Source organism: Engystomops pustulosus, chromosome 6 (assembly GCF_040894005.1).
Source record: "Engystomops pustulosus chromosome 6, aEngPut4.maternal, whole genome shotgun sequence".
NCBI lineage: Eukaryota > Metazoa > Chordata > Amphibia > Anura > Leptodactylidae > Engystomops > Engystomops pustulosus.
Window position 1 is genome coordinate 163,297,390 of NC_092416.1, and position 10,347 is coordinate 163,307,736.

The window sequence follows — 10,347 nt, forward strand, 5'->3', positions numbered from 1 at the left end:
CCGGGTTTCCCAAATTTTTCCGATTTGCGCCGAATTGCCCCGGGATTTGGGCGCACGCGAAAGGAATTGGGGTTGGGGGGGGGGGGGGGTGCTTTGAGTGGCAGTCGGAGAACCCAACAGATTCGGAAAAAAACACGGAATTTAAAAAAAAAATTGTGTCGCAAAAATAGCACTCACATACACTGAGACGGAGGAGGTGAATTATGACGGACATCAGTGGACATCGGGCGAATCCCGGCAGAACCTGATTCAGCGCCGGAGAACACGCTGCTGGATCGCGAATGGGCCGGGGAAGTAAATCTGCCCCACTATGTTTTACAAACCAAGCAGAATTTCTTAAAGTAATTTTGCCAAATTTAAAGGGAACTTGTCACCAGAAATGTCATTTTTAGCTAGTGCCAGGTTCGAATAACCTATGCTATCCTGATTTAAAAAATGCCTTTGTCAGCATTTTGAATACTGACACTACTTTATAAAACTTTATTTCACATTACTTGACTTCCTGCCAGCAGTTTGTGGTGAATCCCAGGGGAAGGGGGCAACTGCAGCCTATGTGTGCCTGTGTCTCAGTCTACTGAATGCATTCTCCCCCTAATTCACATTCATGCAGCTCTGTCCTCTTACTGTACCCTGTCCCCTGTCCTCTTACTGTCATGTGCATTAAACAGGCAGAGGAGGGTGTGGAGGAGAGGAAGAATGCATTGAGGAGACTGAGACACAGACACACAGGCTGCAACTGTATTTCCAAGACCCCACACCCTACCCTTAAAGGTATTTTGTTGATAAAGTATTAACGCAACACTAAAACTAACAAATATTAATGAAGTATAAAGAACATAATACATGCTTTTACAAATTGCAAATTTGTTAACGAAAACAAAGCAGCATAGCATTGCCATGCTTCATCTATCACGGTGGGGATGGGGTGTTATGATGATGTTCAGTGTAGGCATTTCTCTATGAAATTTGTTTGCATCTGACCTTCACCTTCTTCCATTTTCTTGCTGTACCATACATAGCTTTTTGCATGCTACAAACTTGACTTCTTAGGGCTTTCATTCAAAAATGTCAAACATTTGTAAAGGAAAGCCATAACCTCATCCGCACTCCCCATCCCAACCACTGAGCATTGATTTTTGAATGCCATATTTCAGGACCTTGCAGAAATGAAGATGTTAAGAAAATGTGGCCTGGCATCAACCAAACAGTCCAGATCTACGCTACAACAGCCGTATATCACTCCTTATCCTTTGCTTCCAAATTGCAGTTTATGCCCATGTATGTGGCATTGCTAATTGGTTTATCTCAGGTATGTATACTCCTTCCTGCCACAACCGTTTTTTTTTCTAAAGGATGTTCTGATTTGTAGGTTTTTTTTTGTTGTACAAGCTCTAAATTTTCTACTTTTCTGTCAATGTGGCCACGTAAGGTGTAACATCTGTGTAGGTGTCTTTCTCTGTCTGTGGCATGTGGCTGATGAGTGCTGATGGTATCCTGGTGTTTATCTGGTATATTGTAGTGTGAATATGTGTTTAAGCTGGCTAAGCTGTTTGGATTGATTAGCCCCACACTTTTCTCTGTTAAGCTCTCTTTCCTCGATACTTATAGGATTAGACATTAAAATCCTACTCACTGATCCTAGGGTGTTGACTATAAAGGTTTCTTCTTAGTTAGCTCCATACCATTCTTGTTATTGTAGTCTTTGTTTCCTGGTATCCCAATTTTTTAACTTGTGTTCAGACTATTCTACTGTCTTGCGATTTTGTAACTTGTTTGCTGTCTTTGTTGTGACCTGGCTCTAGCTAACAATCTGTTTGTGTTGTCTTGTCTCCAAGCTTTGCACTTTGACGTAGGGAGGGAATGTATTCTAGGTGTCAAGAAGAAAAGTACTCAGAATAGCTCTTGATTCACAGGGTATTGGATCAAACAGGTCTTCTTTATTGTACAATGAAAAAGGCCATACAGTATACACACAGAGCAGTGCTCCCAAATCAATGCCACAAGTCTCAATCATGATTAAGATGCCTAGCATCAAAATGTTTTGTCAATACTCAGCCGTGCTGAGCACCTTTTTTTGCCTGTCGTGTCTGTAAGGCTTCGGACTTAACTCGAACACCTCAAGTTTAACAGGATATCAGCGGGAGTGAAATCTACCAAGTGATCTGGACAAAATTTACTTGTAGCAAATATTTGCTTAAAGCCTTCTAGTTGTCTACCCACCACCTAAGTTGGGCTGGGATATAGGAAGGAACAGCTGGAAAGAGGGATTAATCTCAGAACCCACTGTGTTTGTCTGTGTTTGTTTCCAGACCCTGCGTGACATAAGGGCTTTTTGTAGGGTGAGACGTGATTTTTAATTATACAGTTTTTGCTGGCATGTCTTTAATTTACACATTTTCACTGCTTATTAACTTTTTTGTATGCTTTACTAACTGCAAATAAAGTACACATTTTCGACAACAATTCTTACGTGAGTATCTATTTTTTGCAGTTTAATTCAAGTCTGCAAGAAGTTGAGATGTACTTAATTGTGGTGTACTGGGTGGTGTACTGGGTCGCACTAATAGATTCCTATTTCTATTATTTATTGCCCATTATTCAAAAATCTCAGTTTTCTTTTAACATCTGTAGACTACAATATGACAGTCAGACAAGTTTTTATACATTTATGTAACAATTGTAGATTAAAAGATTTGACCGTTTTCTTGAAAAAGAATTGAGAGGGAAACACTTTTTGAAAATAGAAATTTAACATAAACGCACCTCTCCAAAAGGACTTATTGGGGCTCATTTACTAAGGGTCCGTGGGACGCATTTTCGTCGGGTTTCCCGGCGATTTCTGGTTTGCGCCTAATTGCCCCGGGATTTTGGCTCACGCGAACGGATTTTGGTGCTTCGGCACCGGCTTGCACGTGACAGAAATCGGGGGGGGGGGCGGGCCGTCAGACAACCCGACGGATTCGGACAATGCGCAGGATTTAACAATAAGAATTGTGCCCCAAGACACGCACTTACATGCACCAGGAAGAAGAAGGTGAACTTCGACGGACCTCGGTGCAGAAGCAACGGATGCAGGAACTCGGGCGCACGAGCTTAGTGAATCGCGCCGGACCTGAATCCTCATCGGACAACGCACCACGAGATCGCGACGGGACCGGGTAAGTAAATCTGCCCCATTGAGACCATTTGGAGTCAAGGATAGAGAGCCAATGCTGAGACCAATGAAGTCCACCAGAGATTTTTGTTTTTTTATTTCTGCTACACTCAACCCCATTTAATATATTCTAGATCAATCTTTCCTTCTGAAATCAACTTTTCTAATTATGCTAATGAGCTGTAATGGCTACTAAGGCGGTTCCCAGAGCCTCTTTACTGAAGATTCACTTTACTGCCATGAGATTACATCAAGTAGAGGGAGGGGCAGTACCTAGCAGAGGAGTAGGGGGAGAAGAAGGAGACATCCTGTGAATCTGCTGCATGGAGAAACTCTGAAAACCACCCTAGTCACAGCGCCTGGATCAATGATTAAGGGTCACTGGTTTATCATGATGGATTTTGATGGTAGATTTCTTATAAAGGGCTTGTCCTGGTTTAATCTAAAACATAAAACTGGTCGGGGGAGGGGGGGGGGGAAATATGGCTTATACTTCCCTTCCCTTGACCCGCGCCATCCCCTGTCCGTACTGGGCACCGACTTCAGCATTGAATCCATTACATTATATGGTGTGCAGCAAGGGTTAGGTCGGCACTGATGGGAGATGATGCTGGAACCCCATCTAAGGCAAGTACAAGACATTTTTTCTTTTCTTACCCCCCCCCCTGGCCAGTTATATGTTTTAGATTAAAGCAGGACAACCTCTTTAAGGATTGGATCCAGCACCCTCAGCTCTGTGTTGATTTTCCCTTTCGTTCCAGGGTGTCCTGGGACTTTCGATTGACCCTGTAGTTTCTAACATAAAAAAACATAGTTTCTTATGGTATGAGAAATCTTCTAGCGTGCTGTTCTTTTCCATTCATTCTTTATGTAAGTATTAACAATGTGTTATTGTATTATTATGATGTTTTATTATAATAACCTCATTAGGTAGAGCCGCCTCACAATGGAAGACCCTTTTGTAGGGTCATCGACAGCTTTTATTTTCAATGTTACATGGTGTTAAACTTAAAGTGTATTGAATATCCCTTCAATAGGCAAGGAAAGGCGACTTATGAGGTGAAAACTAATTTCATTAGTGAGGTGGTGAGATAAATCCCAGACACAGAAAGTGCTTTATAGATCCTGGTGCCTCACACATTAAATCCCTCAGGCTAACACACTTACTTTATAATGTGTGTCTTGAAGAATTAAGGACTTTATGGTAAATGCAGCTCCCTGCTAAGTTGAAAGTCTTCAAGTCTTTTTTGCATTAAATCACTTGTTTAGATTCCATCTGTATGTCCACCACTTATAATTAGATTTGTACAATATTGGAATATCCTACAAAAGATGTTATGGGAAAAAGATGTTAAAATCCTATTGGCTAGAAAATATGTTAAAAAAAAAGAACTTAATCAAATACCCTGATTTATAAACCATAATGTGTATAGTCATGTTTTTATATCTATCTTGTGTGATTAAATACTTTATTTTATTAATAATAAACATTAGCTGCAGAGCCTATGGGGGTGTGAAATAGCCTCTCTCCGAGCTCCGGGGACTATACCCATACCACCAGTAGGCTCTGCAGAGATGTCTCCTAGCACATCCGCGTCGACTGTGAACTTGGCGTCGACGACCTGCACATGAGCAATGGCTCCCTCCCCGTTGCCAGTTTCTGCGGAGTTTAGGGATGACAGTGGAATGGGGACAGGGCCGATTCTAGTATATTTGCTGCCTGAGGCGAAAACTAAGATGCTGCCCCCCCTACTTTCAGTAGCCTACTCCCGTTCCATTATCCACACTAGGATAGTAAATGCTGAAAACTAACAATTAACATCCCCACAGGCAGCTCCCTGACACTGTGTGACTGACTACAGGTTCTGATGTCATTAGTGACATCTAGTACCTTAGAGATGACAATCTCTTCCATCAGTTGGACTTTATTACAAGTTTTCCCATCCATGACCTATCACTGCTGAATTCACGGCCAGATATCTTCAGCTCCGTGCAGCAACTCCACCCGGCGTCCCTAAAAATACCACAGTCACTCACAGTATCAAGTCTCCTGGATAACAACACTGTGCTCCTAAATAATATATACCCCTCACAACACAACTGACCGCACTCTGCTCACATATAAAACAACCCTTCATTATATATATAAAGGGTATATATATATATATATATATATATATATATATATATATAGAAAAAATTGTCGCAGCACTCAAATAAATTTAGGTATGGGTGCACATCCAGGGGCCAGGACGAGAGGTCCCAAAAATACTTAATCTTCCAAAAAAAAAAAAAACGGCAGCACTCCAAAGGCTTGTGTAAAAATAAGTGTAGTTTATTCCAACATGTGCCAAGCTACGTTTCGGCTCCCATGGCCTGGAGCCTTTCTCAAGCAAAGGTGTATACAAAGTGAGATCTCATTTTGATCTCATTGGACCGAAGTACCAGGGGATTCTTTGGGATTATTTCACCCTTATCTCCTTTGCTAGTCTTCCCTTCTTCAACATGGCGTCTTTGGCCGAACCGTCCTGTGTGCGCAGGCGCGGCCGACGTCACGATCATGTGATCTTGACTTCCCAGTATTCCTCACTCGCATTACGTCACGTGACTTATGACCATGCGCAGTAGCGTTTTCCGGACGCCAACTCTCCTTTACTGATCCCTTGGTGAGCACATAACCTTTATAACTGTATAGCACATTTGCACTTTATTAGTACCGATGTCCACCAGATATATGAATTGAGTGTACAATATTGTTATATTCATGAAATTTATGGATGTATTTTTGAAATGATTTTTTTGAAATGATGTCACTTCCTTTTTATTGTATATAAATTTGACTCACTTTGTATACACCTTTGCTTGAGAAAGGCTCCAGGCCATGGGAGCCGAAACGTAGCTTGGCACATGTTGGAATAAACTACACTTATTTTTACACAAGCCTTTGGAGTGCTGCCGTTTTTTGTTTTTTTTTGGAAGATTATATATATATATATATATTCTACTGGAATTATAGCAGGCACAATAATAATTAATGTACCCCCCTTCCAATTAAATGATATACAGATCCTCTCCTTCTCCCCGTCTTCTCCAGGCACTCCTGGCTCCCATCTTCTCCCGGGTCCCGTTTTCTCCAGGCACACCCGGCTCCAGTCTTTTCCCGGGTCCCGTCTACTCCCGGCTCCGCGCAGAGACACAGGCGGCGTAACATCATCACCTGCCACCTGTGTCACTGCATCGTATGAAGTGACGCAGACAGCCTGAAAGGCGCTGCGTCATTTGGCATATCTAGCGCACCTGTCTTAAAGAGACAGGTGTGATGGATTTACCTGGTGGGAAATTAGGGTGTTAAAGGATGCCCAAATCACCCACCATATAATTGGAAATAATGCCGCTCCCCAATGGGCTCTGCATTCTGCCGCCTGAAGCGAGATTTTCATCTCACCTCATGGCAGATGCGGCCCTGAATGGGGAATCTTCCTCAGTAAGTAGATTCCAGACATTGGGGGTCATTTACTAAGGGCGGGTTTTCCTGACGTGTTACCCGAATATTTCCGATTTACATCGATTTTTCCTGAATTGTCCCGGGATTTTGGCGCATGCGATCGGATTGTGGCGCATCGGCACCGGCATGCACTCGATGAAAATCGGGGGTCGTGTCAGAACGAAAACCCGACGGATTCGGAAAAACCGCCGCATTTTTTAAAAAAAAGTGTCGCTGGACACGTGCTTACCTTCACTCTTTCAATTCCAGTTGCATTTCTGCAAATAAAGGTCTTTTGACCAAAAAGATAAAGTGAAAACGGTAAGTATAAAATTTAACTTTTATTTCTATTTGTCTAATAAATAAACCAGAACTCAGTCTGTATTTGTCTCTTATTTGAAATCGGTATACTGACGCTTACGCTGACCGAGCGACAAACATTTTAATCTTTGTGATAAAAAGTGGTGGATATCCCTGAGTCTAGATGTGTTGGACTGCAGTGACACATAATTAGACCTAATTTAGAAATATATCTTTACTTACCACAGATATAGAGAGACATTTAGATAATAGTGCGGATGTAAGCACAATACCTGTGTGGATGCAAATGTGAGTGCGTGAGATCTCCTACAAATACCCCTCCCTTGAGAGCATGTGTGAATACGGGCAAAGAGAGGAATTATGACATACCACCAAATGGTGGATTCCTTCTGTCAATATTAGAGATTGCTGGGAGCACCATGGTAAGCTCACAGAAGCCTGGTGGCAAATATAAATGAAGAACTGATTGATTGATTTATCTCCTAATTGAGACAAAAAGGTCTCTCTTTGATAGTATAATACTTATTAACACCCATCCACCACTATCACAAAAATCTTTTAAACACATTTTTTCGGCTCAGTATACCGATTTCAAATAAGAGACAAATACAGACTGAGTTCTGGTTTTATTTGCAGAAATGCAATTGGAATTGAAACATTGATTTATAATAGGTCTAGACCGGAATCTAAAATTCTGGATTTTTCCAACCTAAACTCTTTTTTCTAGTCTTACCTGCACTCGGCCCGGCTTGGTGAACTCCAGTGCATTCAGCGCAGCAGCGACACCTGGTGGACGTCAGAGGAACTGGCTTAGTGAATCGCCGAAAGACCCGAATCCACCACACAGAACGCGCCGCTGGATCACGAATGGACCGGGTAAGTAAATCTGCCCCTTTATATTTCCTTTACAACTGCAAAGTAGAAAAACGTTTGCCTAACTCCGCACTAAGCTAAAATAAGCAGTTCTCTAAGTTTCTCTCACTAGCTATTTGCAGTTGTTGGCCTGCTAGCAGGCGTTTTACCTTGTCTCCCTGGCTGCCTTTATTTGCTTGGTTGCCATGGGAATCTGTGTCTAGATGCTGGAGAGGAGTAGAGGGTGGATGGATCTTATTTGGAGGGGCACTAGGAGGGACTGATCACATACTTCAGGTCATCCAATTACAAGCATTCTATGTAGCAGTGCTGTTTGTGTTTGGAAGTTTGAATGTAGCAGAACTGTGTATGTATGAAAGTGTGAATGCAGAAATAAAGACATACACGTTCTGTGATGTTGCCATGTGTTTATCTTTTTATTTCTTTGTAGGTGTTTTATAGTGTAGATGAACATGTTTTAATACATATTTTTCTTTGTGGTTTCTTACTATGATGCAGGGTTCCAGTGCTTTGTGCTGTCAGCTCTGTGTCTACCCTGCCTTGCTCTGCACTAGAGTGCCCTCTGTGCCCTGGCCTCACTGACCTTAGCTGATGTCACAACCAGGAAGTCCCACCTACCTCAGGAGCTATAAGGATTTAACAGATAGGAATGATAGATATATGAGGCTATAACTGAGGATAGGAAAAAGCCAGAGGCATGATATAGGTTTTGTTGGAATTGTTCTCATAGGCTCTCTCTAGCTGTGCTTAAACTATATTTTGTCAAGTAACGTTACAGTTACTCTTTATTAAGAACCAGTATTTACCCAATTCGAGGCTCTGCCCTTGTGGAGATCCCCTTTACTCCTTCAATCATTCCAGTGACTCCTGCAGCCAATCACTGACCTCCATGATGGAGTCCAGTGACTGGCAGCAGCAGTAATATGAATAATGTATAGGACATCACTAGTGCAGACAGTCAGGGATCACTCACGCTGGAGGGTCATATCAGGAGAAAATTCTGCAGACACTGCTGCCATTCGATGTCAAATGTGAAGTGGATGTTATAAGTAAGGCACGGACTGATGAACGCCAATTATCAGAGGATATAAGAAATAACATGGTTTGTACAGTTTGTAGTAAAATATAATGATTATAAAATTATTCTAGGCATCATACCACCATCTACTGTCATGAGTATGAAAATACAACCTAAAAATATGTGTATGGATTTACAGACCGAGATACATATGGATCAATAGTTTGGGTGCACTTGGCCTGATTGAAGCCATTCAAAGGGAACCTGTTAGGAAGATTTGGACATTATAATGTCCAGGAGCACCCCCTCATCAAATAAATGCCCAGCAGAGCCCCCCCCTTAAAATAAAATGTCCACCATAGCCTCCTTAACCAAAAAAATGTCCAGCAGAGCACCCCTATAAAACAAGTTCAACAGAGCCGTCCTTTAAAAATAATGTCCAGCACTGCCCCTTTCCTGATGAAATAATAAACAAAGTGCTCACCTCCGACACTCGTCCACGGTGCCCTCTTCTCCCCATGGCTCATCTTGTCCCTCAGGTCCTGCTTCCTGGAAGTGTGGGTGGAGGCACATTAATGCTTTCTGCCCACATGTGCACACTATGAGACAGTGCGCCACATTATAAGCGTGGGAGTGGAGAGCATAGACGTGCCTCTGCCCGCACTGCCGGGAAGTTGGAGATGCAAGGAGAAGACAAGCCACGAGGAGAGTGGACACTGAGGGTGAGCTTCGGAGGTGAGTACTAAGTTTTTTTTAAATATATATATATAATTGAGTATAAGCCAAGTGGGGCTTTTTCAGCACAAAAATTGAGCCAGTGCCCTGTCTACCCCCAGCCTAAAAGGGAGCCCTATGTACCTCCAATCTTAGCAGGCCCTGTGTACCCCAACCTGAGCTGGAGCCCTGTGTACCCTCAACCTGAGCTGGAGCCCTGTGTACCACCAACTTGATCCAGAGCCTTGTGTACCCCCAACCTGAGCTGGAGCCCTGTGTACCACCAACTTGATCCAGAGCCTTGTGTACCCCCAACCTGAGCTGGAGCCCTGTGTACACCCAACCTGAGCCAGAGCTTTGTTTATGCACAACCTGAGCTGGAGCCCCATGTACCCCCAACCTGAGCCGGAGCCTTGTGTACCCCCAACCTGAGCTGGTGCCATGTGTACCCCCAACCAGAGCTGGAGCCCTGTATACCCCCAACCTGAGCTGTAACCCTTTGTACCCTCAGCCTGAACCGGAGCCCTGTACAACCCCAACCTGAGCCGGAGCCTTGTGTACCCCCAACCTGAGCCAGAACCCTGTGTACCCCCAACCTGAGCCAGAACCCTGTGTACCCCCAACCTGAGCTGGAGCCCTGTGTACCCACAACCTGAGACGGAGCTCTGTGTACCCCCAACCTGAGCCAGAACCCTGTGTACCCCCAACCTGAGCTGGAGCCCTGTGTACCCACAACCTGAGACGGAGCTCTGTGTACCCTAGCTTTATTTTGTACCCCAAGCC